A 16,703-nucleotide genomic window follows, 5' to 3' on the forward strand; every position below is an offset into this window, starting at 1 on the left:
AAAGACTAGAAGGGCCCTAGACTATACGCGAAAAACTATCTTATAAGGAAGCCTAGTAGTACGCTAAGCGCTTAGAAGAAGCCTAGAAAGTAGCCTATATAAACCTAAAAAAGGCCTAGAAATTAATAGAATAGTAGGCGAATAAGTATAAGCGCGAGCCTAATTTTACTATAGGCGATATAGTCTAGATTATAATAAAGAACTAAAAGATAGAACGGCCTAGCCGTAAGCTAGACTATAAGATAGTAGGACCGTATAAGATTCTTAATAAAGTAGGTAACTTATATAAGGTTAAGCTCCTAGACTTAATTAAAGTTTACCCTATTTTTTTACCGGATAAGCTACGGAAAGCTATAAATAACCTACTGCCTAGATAAAAGAATAAACCTCCCCTACTAATTTAAGTTAATAGCGATAATAAGTAGGAAATTAAAGAAGTACTAGCCTATAAACTTATAAAGGGAACGTTAAAGTATCGTATTAGTTAGAAAGGATATAACCTAAACCCCACTTAGTACCCTATATAGAACTTTATAGGTAGTTCCTATAAGCTCTAAAAGTTCTATAGCCGTTACCCTAATAAACCCGGACTATTAAAGTACCTAGATAAGTAGATAGAGTACTAGTATAATAAAGACGATAAGCTACTAGAAGAATATAAGGATAAAAATGCCCTAGAAATTTCTTAGTTATATAAGGTGTTAAGATATCTAGGAACTTTAACCGGCGGTTAAAGTTATCTAATTAGTTAGATTCTCTTACTAAGACTTTTAGCAATAAAGCCTAAGGGTAGGCTTTTTTAGAGGGGGGGGTAATATTACGGCACTAGCAGAACTTGGTAGAACTTGGCAAAACTTCGCACCGGCAAGTTGCCATAGATTGCTGTATATTGCGATCACGTAACGCAAAGATCTTATAAAACACTAAACGGCGCTACTCTTCTTCTCCTTTCCTTTCCCTAGCTTTAGATTCTTATTTATAGACAATCTAATTATATAGGCTTGCGCGACCCTTTTGCTATGCTTATGTCTTAATTAACTAAGTCGCTAATAGTAATATAATAACCCTCTACCGCTAATCTAGATTATAGAGGACGAAGAATAAAAAGTTAAAGAAATCTTAGCGGTTAAAAAGGACTATAAGGTCTTAAAATACCGTATAAGCTAGGTAGGCTAAAACGAAGACCTAGAATAGTATCCCGTATTTAACTTTAAATACTCCCCTTATAAGCTATAGGACTTCTATCTAGCCTACTTTAACCTCCCTAGACTATTACGCAAATTAAATAACTAGATTAAGTGCTAGGAAAAAGGTTTAGATAACTATAACAATTTAGATAATAATAAGGAGCTCGGATAACGCCTAAGGGCAGGCTTTTTTAAAAGGGGGGGGGTAATATAATAGTACTAGGGCGCGTTACCTACTAAGTTCTGCTATATTCTGCCACCTATTATATTATCGCATACTATTTAGTACTATTATATACTATCTAGTACTATTTTCTTACTGTTAGCTCGCCTACTATTAGCTCGTCTACTGCTAGCGCCTTAGCGGCTTACGCTACCTATTTATTAACACTAGCCCTCGCGACGCCCTTTCCTTCTCCTTAGCTTAGTATCTTTATTAGATAGCAATCTACAAGCTTTAGTTTAAAGGCATTTATGCAAGCCGTTACATAAACTATATATTTTAGTTAATCGTAATTATCTAAACTCGCTAAAGAGACTATTATAGCTGCTGTAGTAATAGAGACGCCTTAAATTCTAGATAAAAAATCTAATGATAAAGATTTTAGAGTTATATTATAAAACTAGTAGAAAATAGCAGAAAATAGTAGATAGTTAAAGTTACGTACTTAGGGGATTAAATAAAACTATATTTTAAGTAGTGCTACTATTCTTCTTCTTTCCTTTCTCTAGCGTTAGACCTTTATTAATAGATAATCTAATTATATAGGCTTATATACGCCCCCTTTATTATACTTACACTCTAATTAACTAAGTCGTTAATATTATCTAAAGCTCTTACTACTCTTTTTCCTAAAAAAGAAATTATATATATATATATAGATTATAAAATAAGATAAGAATATAAAATTGGACTTAAAGGCTATTACTAGAATTTTAGAGATAGGATAAAACCTAGAAGATATATATAATAGAATCTAAAGAATATATACAGACTAGAACCTCTAAAGAAATCACCAGAAATTACTTAATATCTTTATTACTATGTTTAGAAACATAGTAGCCAGTAAAGCAGCTATAAGATCCTTAAATACCTCTAATAGTATAAGGGGACTTCGTAGATAGAGAGCTATAAGATATAATTATAGAAACAGAATAGATTATAGAGGAGACAAATCCTTAAGGAGGTAGGGCCTTTGGGATTGGAGAGACTATATACTATAGGCACGTGCCTTTAGTATATAACTAATAACTACCTAAGGGGTATCTGGGGGTCGTCTTAAGGGCAACTTAAAGTGACCGCAATAATATTCCTTACAAATAGTAAAATAGTAACTATCTTAAACCCTATCAACCTAGTGCCGATTACTACTATATTAGGGTTAGATTAGGGGTATTTATAACTTATCTACTATATAACGGCGCTAGGGCGTGTTACCTAGATTATAGTAGGACCTAGTTAGGGGTTTATCTAAGAGCTTGGCGCCCCAATACGTATATAGTACGTCTCTCCCTCCTATATATGCCTCTCCTTCTTCTCCTTAGCTTAATATCTTCGTAATATAGCATTTGCTCGCTTTACCTTAGAAGCATTTATTTAAGCCTCTGTTAGGGCATTTATATAGTGGTTTAAGCCATTACATACTGTATATATATAGCTTTATTTCTTTATAGGTCAATCTATATATATATCCTTCTTTTCTAATCTAGTTTTTCTAGTTAATAACCCCCTAAAAGAGGCTTACGGCAGCTAATACTAAAATTAAATAGCTATAAGAGCTACTTAAAACTAGAGATACCCCTATATCTAGTAATAAATTATCGGATACTTAGAGGCTCACTACGGTCCTTAAGGCCCTATCTTAACGTATAGCACTATTACGGTCTGTAAAGGCTACGGACCCCCCGTTAATTATAAATAGAGCTAACTCTATATTTAATAACTAGAAGCTTTAATTACAGGATAAGCTTAAAGTTAATATTAACTACTTTTATACTACCTAAGCTAAAATAGCCTATATCTTCGGCCGCACTAGTAAGGACACCTAGACGCACTTATATCCATAGTATACTAAGGACTAAGCAAACCTTATTCTCTATAAAAAGGAGATAATTAACTGCTTATCTTTTATTTACAAGAACCCCTTAGTATAAAACGCTTATCTTAATTATAAGGGCCTAATAATAAAAATAATAGAGACATTTTTAGCCTTTAGACCCGCTTTTTATACCTAGCTAGCTAGGCCTAAATTTTATTACAGCACTATTATAAACCCTAGTTAGGGGCTTAGCTAGGGGCTTAGCGCTATATATATAGATATACTCTTTCCTCTACCTTCTTCTAGCCTTTAGCTTGGAATTTTAGTTACCTAGCTACTAATAGATCCTATTCTATTAACTAAACCTTTTATAAATTTCCTAAGAAGACTTACTACTAGACCTCTTTAATAGGCTTACCCTAGATCTATAGCGAGTTATACTACTAGTTTTTACTACTATACAGATATTAAAAGAACTTATAGACTATTTGCCAGTTATTAATTAAAGCTTCTATTAAATTAAAGTATGGGCTAAGCCATTAAAAGCTAAAACCCCTTAAATTAGACTATAGGTAATATAAAAACTATTAGGTAATAAAGTCACCTCACCTATATATATTGTTCCGCATAGCTATACCTAGCATCTTGCTAGTCACTCGCTTACCTTTTAGGGTTTGTGCTGTGGCTAGGTAGTATAGAGCCTTTTACCTCACAAAAATAGCCTATAATACCTTTATATAACCTATAACTCCTATAATACTAGCCGTATAGCCCGCCATTAACCTAGCTAGTCTTGGTACTAGTGTGGTTTTCAATGCTATCAATAAGGCATTAATCGATAATCGCTATCATTGGTCGATAATTAATAATTATTAATAATTACTTAGCATTATAGTACGTGCCTAAGGCTAATTAATTTACAAAGGGAATTTAGAGGAAGGCTTCCAAAAAAGGCCCTAATAGTTGCCTAATATTAGATATTATTCGTCTAAAATACCACTTCGTTTACAATGTTTTAAACACTCTACCCTCTTAAGATTTTCTGCTCCTATCTGCGCCCTTTCCTATAATACTATATAATATCCCCCTAAAAAGACTCGCTCTAGTTTATCGCTTATAGCTAGAATTAAGAGAATATTAATTGCTATATATAATAACCTTAGCCAACGTTTTCTTTATTAATCTTAATACTACTATTTAAGCGCCGGCATCTTACTAATATCGTACGGTTCCCTATTATAATAATTTTAGTACTTATCCTAACTTACTAGTCGAGTATACTTCCCTAGCTTTTAAGCAATCCAATTAAATACGTTAAGTTTCTACTCCTAAGGTCTCCTTTTATACAATAGAGGACTTAGAGAAGTAGGAGCTTTTTCCTAGTAGGACTCCTAAAGCTCTTTAACCTTTTTTAATATAGGCTTAACCTACTTTACTTTCCAGTTTGCCTTAATATACTTTATATAACGGTTTAGATAAAGAATAAGGGCGGTAGTATAAAGTAGTAAGTCGTCCGTTTTACTATAGTACTTATTAAAGGTCTCTCACCCCTTTCTAATTTAAGCGTTAAACTCCTTATTAAAAGCATATTCAGACTATTATATAGTATTAATATTATCTAATCTAGAAGGAAGTTTACTTATAAGCGCGGCTTTAGGGTACTAAACAATAATATCTATAGTAAAGAGTATACTATTAATTGTTATATAGTTACCCTAAGTCTCTAAAGTTGCTCTATAGAACAGTTAAAAGAATTCCTTAATTATATGAAGCCGTTTCTAGTCCTCTAAAGAAAGATAGTCTACCTAAAGCGTAGCAAAGTAGTTCTTAGCGTAGGTATTAATAGCTCCTGCCTTTTAATTGGCTACAGCCAGCATTTTAAAACCAGCTATTCCATTTTATATAATTATTAAATAAAATTATTCTCTCCGCTAGATCTTTAAACTCCTTTATATAACTAGCGGAATTGCGGATATATATAACAATATTATAAAGCTTACTAAGTGGTCCCATAACCTAAAAGGTTGCCTATTTCTCCTTTTTATCTACTATCTCTCCTTTTCCTTCTTATTTATTATACGACTTAAGTTACTTTATTTTAATTAGACTATAAAATAGAAAGGCTTATATAGCTAAATTAATAATATAACTAGTATAGCGGATCCGCTAATACGTAGAATCCTATTTAATATCCTCCTCTTTCTAAAGATAGGCTTCTACCGTACAATAAAGTATATCATTTAAAGTGGCGTTATCACAAACGATAGACCTAAGCTTTTATATAATACCATAGTTCTTAAGGACTAGGAGAAGAGTAGCGAATTACTCGTTTCCGCTATAGTTTGCTACCGTATAAAGTATAAGGAGGGCCTTTAAGCGCTTCTCTTAACTACGGTTAACAAAGTAGGCGCAGATCCCTAGAAGAAGGAGCCTATTTAGGGAGATCTAGATATTAAGTAAAAGATAAATACTTAATACTACTAACTAAAGTTTCTTTTATATAATGTCTTTATAAGTCTACCAAGACTGCTTAATCTTCTTTATAACTTAAAAGTGTGCTATAGTTATAAAGTCGGACGATTCTGGATTAAGCACTTAGTAAAAAGTATAAAATTTAGGCCATTTAATAACTTAAAAAGGAAGGTTTCGTATAACAATTAGTGTAATTAAAGCCTCATTAATTATATCCTAATTTAGATGTTTTCGGTAGACTTAAGTATTAATCTCTTTTATTTGGCCTAAAGACTCTACTTAGGTATAAAGTTGCTATAGTTAGCGGACAGTTTCTTCTTAAATTGGACCTGGAGTTTAGTCAATATATATTCCATGCTTTAACTTAAGATGTCCACGCATATTTGTACTAACCGAAGTGCCATATAGTAGTGTCGCTGTATAGTGTATATAGAATTTAAGCTGAGAATTCTCTTTATTATATGCTGTTTAAGTATAGACCTATATTATATAAGCGGATCTACCCCTTCCTTTTAATTTAGTTTTAACCGAATTATAGGTAGTTAAAGGCGCAGGAAGAGATAAATTAATTTTGGAATCCATAATTCGTACAAAATAATTAAAGAGAAGGAAGGAGTTCAGAAATTTTGGTTAAGCGGTAAGAATTATTAATAAAAATCGATAATAATCGATTGTCGTTAATAACGATTATTAATTAATCTTATTAATAATAAGTTATCGAAAACCACACTGCTTAGTACGGGTCTAGTATATACTTATCCTATATATAGCAACTCCTATAAATAGGCCCTTAGTGTAACAGCGCTATCGTACGTTACCTACCAAATTCTGCTATATTCTGCCGACCTGTGATTGGCCCGCCTAAAGCTAGCGCCTTAGCGGCTTACCTTATATATTTATTTACATCGGTCCTAGTAACCCCTTTTCCTTCTCTTTAGCTTAGTATCTTTATAAGATAGCATTCTATAAGCTTTAATTCAGAAGCATTTATACAAGCCGTTACATTATACTAAGCTCTCCCTACATTGCCTAGGAAGGCCTTAATAATATCCCACCCTAAAAGAAAAAAAAACTTCGTCTACAATGACGCGTTAACGCGCTATACTCAGACACCAAAACAACTCTACATTGCCTAGGAAGGCCTAGATAATATCCTACCTTATAAGCTAAATAGGACTAGACCTATACCCTTAGAATTAAAACTAAAGTATATAATACTAATAAACCCTAGGAAGCTAACGATGGTACCCAAAGTAAGCTTATTTAAGAGAGCTGCCTCTACCTAAGAGGAACCTAAGATCCAATTAGGATTAGAAATTAAAGATAATAATAACGTTATAGATATACGCGAGCAGATTCGCGCCCTTACAGCCAGCTAGGAAGCCAATTATCTTAAGGCAAGGAATATACAAGAGACCCTATAAAAGATCCTAGAGAGCCTTACAGCCCTATAAAATAGCCTAGCTTCCCCTTCTTAAAGCCCTAGCTAATATACTCACTCTACTAAATACAATATACTAGGGAGTACGGATATAATAATAAAGTAAGTAAAGTCCGTTAAGCTCCCTAACCCCTAACTACTATCCAACAGAATAGACCCTACCTTTAAGAATTGGAGGATTTAAGTATAAGGAAAACTCCGCGTTAACTATAACTATTTCCTTTCCGAGGAAGCCAAAATGCTCTACCTTTTTGGTTAAACCACTAGGGACGCCTAACAGCACCTTTAAGCCAAGTTTAAGGACAATTCCCCTATCCGATTTACATCTATTAATAAAATAATACGGCACCTAGCAGCTATCTATATTAACCTAAATAAAGTATAGGACGCCTAGTATAACTATAATCGCCTAATAATAAAACTAAACTAACCCTTTACCAAATTCTAGACTTAATTCCTATACCTTATAGGAAAAGGCTAGGTTCCCCTTAAGAACTACTAATTAGACTTATACAATAAGCTAATAATTCGGCTATAAAAGAAGATTACTATAACCTTAAACGACCTTCTAACGTATAACAGACTCGCAACTTATTACCTATTACTAGATTTAGAACTAAAGCGAATTAACGCCTACCCTAATCGGCAGAAGCGACCCCAGAACGATTAAAACTCATTAGCTACACCTACAGGAGCTAGAGTAGGAAGATAAGCCACAACCGCCCTTATACTAAAAGCGGTTATATCTACGCACTAGCGGGCCTTACCTAACTAGCTACGTACCATACCCCTAACTAGTATTCGTCGCAATACCCTAATTAACCCTGCCTTGGCTACTTGCTATAACTATAATAAGGAGGGTCACTTTACCTTATCTTGCCTAGAGCTAAAGGATATAAGCGATATTAAGGAAATAGAGGAAGAAGAAACGTCCAACAAGTTAGAAAAAGAAGAGCCCTAGGGAAAAACTCCCCTAGGGTACCCTATTAATCTTAAAAAGATTAATCTTAGTTAGTTAATAGGTAAAAAGCATTTTACCGTTTTATATATAGTATCTTAAAATAGATATAAAGTAAATATAACTGCCCTTATTAATACTAGAGCAAATAGCTTCGCCTTTATAAATACTACCTATATAAATAATATTGCCAAATTTTTAAATATAGAAGCCATCCGACTAGAGAAGCCTATTTAGGTAAAAGGCTATAACGGCCAAGCCGGTTAACCGGTTACCTACGTTTTAAAGTTGCATATTACTTTTAACGGACGACGCTAATATAGTATCCCTTTTTGTATCCTAGACCTAGGGTCCCACGATATAATCCTTAAACAAAAATAGATGTCCTATTTTAATATTTAGCTAAACGTATAATAAAGATAGTTTATCTAGCCGGAGGATAAACCAAAGTTGCCCTCTTTTATTAGGGAAATTTGAACCAACTATAAGACATTAGCCGTAAGGGCTAACCCTACCTACTAGTAGGATGTCCAGGCCCATAACCTAGCCTTTACTTAAGAAGACGCCCGCCGCAAAGCTAGAAAGAACTTCATACTAATAAAGATACTCTCCTAAAGCGCTATATTTAAAGAAAACTCTACGTATAAAAGCGGGATAGATAGTAATATAGATAACGTCTAAATCGCGTAGATCTAACCAGTATAGAAAAGAACGCATTAATAGGATATAAGGGATAACCTCTAAAAAATGCAACAGGAGCTAAAAGGAGTAATAATAACGCTAATACCTTAAAAGTATATAAAGTTACGTACGCCCCTATTATTATATAACCCCCCCGCCATAGATATCGCCGTAATTAGCGCGATAGTATTCTACTTTAATATATACCGGAAGGATAATAAGGTCTTTATAACAAGCCTATACAAGATTAACCAAATTATTAATAATAGGGAGGAAGAGCTAGCTAAGGAGACCGACGAGGAACTAGTTAAACGCCTTCTTTCTACTATTTATATAAATTACAAGGATACATTCTTAAAGGCGGCTTTAGATAAGTTACCCCCTTACCAGATATACAATTATAAGATTTAATTAAAAGCTAATAACTTACTAAGTTATAGCCCCCTTTACTAATAATTAACGGATAAGCTAAAAGCAATAAAGTAGTACTTAATTAATAACCTGGATAAAGGGTTTATTAAGCTAAGTTAAGCCCCTTTTACTTCTTCTATTCTATTTATAAAAAAGCCTAATAAAGGCCTTTGCTTTTGCATTAACTATTAAAAGCTAAACGCTATTACTTAAAAGGATTAGTATCTTATTCTTTTAATTAATAAGACCCTTATACATCTAAGCTAGGCAAAAATCTTTACTAAACTTAATATCCGCTAGGCTTTCTACCAAATTAAAATAGACCCCGTATCTAAAGATTTAACAATATTCCGTACCTATTATAGTTCCTATAAATATAAAGTTCTTCCTTTTAGACTAATAAACGGACTGGCTATATACTAAAGGTATATAAATAACATTCTTTTTAATTACCTTAACGAGTTCTACATGGTATACCTAGATAATATTCTTATATACTTAGACAACGAACTTAAGTATTAAGTTCATATTAAGAAGGTCCTAGAGAGACTACAAAACACAGGCTTATAAGTTAATATTAAGAAATGCGAGTTTAGGGTAAAATATATAAAATACCTCGGGTTTATTATAACTATAGAAGGAATTAAGGTTAACCCTAAGAAGGTAGAGGCAATCTATAACTAGAAGCCCTTCTATATAGTAAAAGGAATCCAATCCTTCCTTAGTTTTTATAACTTCTACTACTAGTTTATCCACAACTATAAAATTGTGGTAAAACCTCTTATATAACTAATTAGGAAGGATATGCTTTTTATCTTTAATAATAGCTATATAGAGGCCTTTAAAGAGATAAAGGATCGGCTTATCTCTTCCCTAATCCTTTATTATTATAACCTAGACTTTAAATTAATATTAGAAACGGACGCCTCTAATAGGGTTATAGCAGAAATCCTATTACAGTTATATCTAAACAGTAAATAGTACCCTATTACTTTCTTCTTAAAAATAATAAACCTAGCTAAGTGTAACTATAAAGTATATAATAAAGAAATGCTAGCTATTATTTAATTACTCTTCTAATAGCGCGTAGAGCTTAAAGGTACAAACTCCCGGATTAGGATATATATAGATTATAAAGCCTTAGAGTACTTTATAACTATAAAGTAGCTTACTAAATAATAAGCCTAGTAGGCCGAAATACTCTCCTAGTTCTTCTTTATAATTATATATTATTCTAGTAAGCAAAACTCTAAGGCTAATACCTTAACCTAAAGAGAATAAGATATAGGACCTTAGGATAAGCTAAAGACCTAATATCGGACGCGCGCCCTTTTCTATTTAGAATAGCTCGACCTATAGATCTTTAAGGAGCTAGACTCCTAGTAAAACGAGCTAGCACTAATAGAGGAGTCCTTAGATAAGCTAATAAGGCTAATTAACCGCCTCCTAACGGTAAACTGCACGGCTAACGCCCTAAGGTCCCTCTATAAATAAGCTGTAAAGGGAGACCCTAATTTTAAGATGGAGGAAGAATTACTCCTATATTAGGAGCGGCTTATAGTCCCTAACGTTAACAATTTATGGACTAAACTAATCCGTAAAGCTTATTGCTAAGTCTCTACGGCATACCCTAGCAAGAATAAAACCTATAAAATTATTAACTGCCGCTACTACTAGCTAAAAATAGTTGCGGATATTAATTAATATATATGAAACTGCGAAGACTACTAGAGAGCTATAATCCTACGGGATAAAACCCTAGGATTACTTAAGCCACTTCTGATACTAGAGCGCCCTTAATAGTATATTTCTATAGACTTTTATAAACTACCTAGGGACCGTAACGGATATAATATAATTATAGTTATAGTTAACCACTTTAGTAAACGCCCGTTCTTAATTCCCTATTATAAAAACATTAATGCTAAAGAGGTAGCCTAGCTATATGTCTATTACGTCTACCAAATCTACAGTCTACTAGATACTATTATATCTAATTATAGGCTATAGTTTATATCGGCCTTCTAGAATAAGTTTACCTAAATCCTAGGTATTAAGCTAAAGCTTTCTACGGCTTATTACCCCTAGACAGACGGCTAGACGGAGATTATAAATTAGTACCTAGACTAGAGGTTTAGGCCCTTTATTAACTATTTCTAAGATAACTAGTCTAAACTATTACCCTTAATAAACTACGCGTAAGTAACCCTACCCTATAACTCTATAGGGTTTGCCCTAATTTAGCTAGAAATAGGATACTTACCCCATATAAGCTTTAACTAGAAAAGGCTAAAAGAACCCTAGACTATATAAGAGAAGCTATTCTATATTAAGGCCTAATAGTACGCTAAATAATTAGAGGAAGTTTAGACGGTAGCCTACAAGAACCTAGAAAAAGCTTAAAGGTTAATAAAATAGTAGGCAAATAAACACCGTCAAGAGCCTGACTTTGTCCCTAGTAATATAGTCTAGGTTATAATAAGGAATTAGAAGACTAAACGACCTAGCTATAAGCTAGACTATTAGATAGTAGAACCGTATAAGGTTCTTAAAAAGATAGGCAACTTATACAAGATAAAGCTCCTAGATTTAATTAGGGTTCACCCTATTTTCTTACTAGATAAGTTACGGAAAGCTATAAATAACCTATTGCCTAGATAAAAGAACGAGCCCCCCCCTACTAGTTTAAGTAAACGGTGACGACGAATAGGAGGTTAATAAAATACTGGCCTATAAGTTAGTATGGGGAACGCTAAAATACCATATTAAATAGAAGGGCTATAATCCTAACCCAACCTAGTACCCTACGTAAAACTTTATAGGCTGCCCCTAGAAGCTTAAAGAGTTTTATAACCAATACCCTAATATGCCTAGACCCCCAAAGTACCTAGACAAATGGATGGAATGCTAGTATAATAAAAATGATAAGTTACCGAAAAAATATAGGGACAAAAACGCCCCAAAGCCCTAATACAGCTGTCTGCCAAATTCTGCCATATTCGGCCGTTTTCTGCAAGTACCGTAAAATTTCAGATATTAAGGAACTTTAACCGGCGGTTAAAGTTGTCTAATTAGTCAGATCTGTGCTAAGACTTTTAGCAGCTACCCTTTCTAGCCTAGTGCTTCTACTTAGCCCACAACCGCCTTTTATACTTAGTCTAGACGTACTTATATCCTTTTTTATCTCCTTATCTTATATTTTATAATCCTACGTTTATAAGCCTAGTGCTACCCTATTTCTAACTAAGCCTAAGGGCAGGCTTTCTTTTAAAGAGGGGGGTAATGTAACGGCGCTATCGCACGTTACCTGCCAAATTCTGCTATATTCTGCCGACCTGTAATTAGCCCGCCTAAAGCTAGCGCCTTGGCGGCTTACTCTATATATTTATTTACATCAGTTCTAGCGACCCCTTTTCCTTCTCTTTAGCTTAGTATCTTTATAAGATAGTATTCTACAAGCTTCGGTTCAGAAGCATTTATATAAGCCGTCACACTTAGTAATTAAAGAGCTTACTTTTTATATAGTTAAAAGGACTACTAAATAAAGGTAAAACCGGATAAGATTCTATTAATCTAAGAGGACGGCACGGAGTTAGAAAAAGAAAAACATTAGAGAAAAGCTTTTCTCTAGTGTCACGGCACTGACCTAACGCATACTGTTCCATACTGTCTCGTACTGTTTTCTACTATTAGCTAGCCCACCACTAGTGCCTTGGCGGCTGGCCCTACTATTTATATATAATACCCCCTTTTTACCTTCTCCTCTTTATACTATAACGTAGTTATTTAGTCTACTTTATTACAGCACTGTAATAGTTTATAGTATCTTTAATTTGCGCCCCGTCGCGATTACTAATTCCCCATACCCTAGCTAATTAACCTTTACCCTAGAGCAATCGCGACCTATACGCGCCTCTACTAAAACTAATATGTCCCTAGCACAGTCCTAGAACGATCCTTAGTTTTTACCTAGTACCTAGATAGGCGATACTAATGATGCTAAAATGGCCAAAACCTAGAACCCCCGCGACGTTTTTACAGACCTCTTTATATAGATATACCCTAATATCGCGTAGACAATCCGCCGCTCCCTACTATACCCTAAGACCTTTAAGCCTAGCAAAGCTTACCTTACCCTTACCAACTATACTAATAAGTTCCTTAACAATATTAAAGTAGAACTATAGTGTATATATAACACAAACACCGCTAATAAGAAAGCTAATAAAAACCTTAGTGCCCTTATTGCTTTCTAAATAGGAACTATTAACTTCTAGGTAGAGACTATCGCCATTCTAAAATAATTAACCTCTATAATAACGGTAGTAACCTAGTAGAAAAAACGGAGGTCTAAAGACCCACTAATATTTAGCGGAAAAGGTACCCCGCTAAAATAATAAGCTAATTTTAAAACCTGGCATATTAAGATTAAGGGAGTCTTTAACCGCGACTAAGACTACTTTAATATAGTTTAGTCCCAGATCCTTTATATCTTAGATATACTAGAGGATAAAGCCTATAAGTTTATTAAGCAGGGCCTAGAGCTTATATATAAGAACCCAAATAATACATCTACGTGGAAATGGCCCGCTAAGGAAGATATGCTTAAAGACCTTACTACCTACTATAAGGTCCTTAATATAACCCAGGTTATAAAGAATAAGCTTAACCATTTCCCCTAAGGCGAGCGTAATTACTAGTCCTAGAAAGGAGAGCTTAATAAGCTAATAGCCCGCGCTAAGAAGATAGACAAATAGAAGGTGGACCTACTCTAGAAGTTTATCTCTCTAAAGATAGAAGAGCTAGTACTTAGACTTGCCTATAAAATTAATAATAACGACTATATAGGTTAGAGTAAGTAAATGGATGTATTCGCTAAGAACCTCGCAAACTATATATACTAAGCCAACCTTAAGAAGAACGCTAACCACTGCCTACCTACTTAAGCCCCTACCCCTATATTAACCTCGACCCTAGCAGTAACTAGAGAACCTATAGACTTTAATAAAATCTTAGATATAGAGCGTAAGCGCCGCTTCGACAATAGACTATACCTTACCTATAGCCTACCCGGCCACTAAAAGAATACCTATAACCCCGTTAAGATAGTAAACCTAGTCCTAATGCTACCCTATTAAATGACGCGAACTAATAACCGCGGACGCGGCGACTGTGGAGTCCATTATAGACGCGGCGACTATAGAGCCTATTATGGCCGCGGCGGATAACCCCCCCCCTTTAACCCTATAGCTTAGTTACTCTAAACAATGCCCTATATAGGAGCTCAGCCCGTTAATAACGCCTAGTATTAGCGACTCCGCGCTAATAAATATAAATATGGCCACATTGTTGGCGAGGTATCATCTTCCTATACCCCGACTAATACTAATACCAACACCGCCAGCTAAATAGACACTGGACCGCCCCGCTAAGACAGCCCTATACCCTAGTCGTTAAAAGGCAGACCCTTAGACTAAGTTACGTCTAAGGGTCCAAACCATATAAGGAGAAAGATGAGAAGATTAGGTCCCTATTACTAGATTAATTAGTCCTTTCTATTAGTAAACTACCACTTAATCTTAGATTAGTAAATAGTAATAAGAAATTAATCCTTATTTAAACCTAACTCTCCTTACTGCGTAACCTATACCCCTAAGTCTATATTAATATAGTAAGCCTAATAGACTCCGGTAGTACTATAATAGCATTTACCAACGTAGAGTCTATTATAAGAAAGTATAACGTTATAACTAAGAAGCTGCTAGCACCTAGGCCACTGCGCCTCGCAAATAGTATCCTAACTTCGCTTATTACGGACTACTTTACCACCCAAATGTTAATTGGCCTCCATACTAAAGCTATACTCTTTTTTATTACTAAACTCTCGCCTGCTACCCTAATTATTCTAGGTATGCCTTAGCTTTAAAAGTATAAGCCCCGCCCTAGCTTTAGGAAGCTTAAGATCCGCTTTAACTTAGACTACTACTCTAGGCACTACCTCCCGTAGGGGATAACCGACAGTAGTAGGGACGCCCTATATGGATACTCAGCACTACTAAGCCTAGTGCCTAGAACTATATATAAAGCCCTAATAGTAGAAGACGTTCCTAATAAAGGGGAGCTTATATAGCTATAAAGTAATAAGATAGTAGAAGACCGGACTACCCTAGCACTTAAGACTGAAATAATAGGCTAGCTAGCCTTGCCGAGACTAAGAAAGAAAGTCTACTTTACACCGCTACTACTAAGAGTCTAATGCTAACCTAGACACCCTTTAAACCCTAGCCACCTAGCCTAACACCTAGAACTAAGCTATATACCATATATATATACTACAGCTCGCGTTATAGTAAGGACTGGCTATAGAACTATTAAGACCCGGATAATAGAAACTAAGCTACTATAACGCCTAACCTTATACCTACTCCCTATACGCCTTATACAAGGCCGCCGCCTAGGAACCGCCCCTAAGAGCTAACTAAGATAAGCTAGCCCCACCGCGACGTTAGGAGAAGACTAAATACGCCCTAATCTAGACGATATTATAAATATATACGCCGTAAACTTCGCCTAGTTTTATAAATAAAAAAGCGTAAAGGTAATAAGGATCTATATAACGGAGCTAGTAGAACTAATAAAATAAGAAAAGCACTAATAGCTACTTAAGGAACTGCCTATAGGCTTAATAGAGGTACCGAACCTATTAGAAGAATCCTTCCGCTAGCTAGTAAAAGGTAACTATATAATAGAGGAAGCCCGTAAGGCGCTGCCCCCCTATTTTTACAACTTCCTTAAAATAAATTTAAAAACTAAGCCCGAGCTTCTACGCCGGAAGATAATCAACACTAATATTAAGAAATTCCTAAAAGGTAAACTAGGATTAACCTGTAAGGACATTTTATAACGCCTACTAAAGGAGTTTTGTAAATATATTAAGCACTTCCTCCCTAAGAACGTAGATAAGCTACCCCTTTACTAACTATAGGACTATAAAATTAAGATTATCCCCAGAAACTAGGCCCCGTACTATAAAAATAGACTACTCTTACCTGCTAAACTTAGGTATGTAAAGAAGTAGATTAATAAGATGCTAGATAAGGGTTTTATCCATAAATTAACCTTACTAGCTGCTGTACTACTCCTCCTTACTACTAAGCCTGGCGGTGGTATATAAATCTACTATAACTACTAAAGCCTAAACACAGTTACTATTAAGAATTGGTACCCATTACTACTAATTCGCGAGATACTTAACGCACTCTATAGTGCTAAGTACTTTATAAAACTTAATGCAATTACTACATTTAACTAAATCTAGATTATGGAGGGCTATAAATGGCTTATAGCATTTATTACCCGGTTCAGACTCTATAAAATACTAGTTATACTATTTAGCCTCTATAACGCACCCGCTATATTCTAGAACTATATTAACTATATTTTATATAACGCCCTTAATAACTACTGCACTACCTACCTTAATAACATCCTTATCTTTTCTAAAACACGCGCTA

This window comes from Cenococcum geophilum (genome assembly GCF_001692895.1).
Source record: "Cenococcum geophilum 1.58 unplaced genomic scaffold K441scaffold_38, whole genome shotgun sequence".
In the NCBI taxonomy this organism is placed as follows: domain Eukaryota; kingdom Fungi; phylum Ascomycota; class Dothideomycetes; order Gloniales; family Gloniaceae; genus Cenococcum; species Cenococcum geophilum.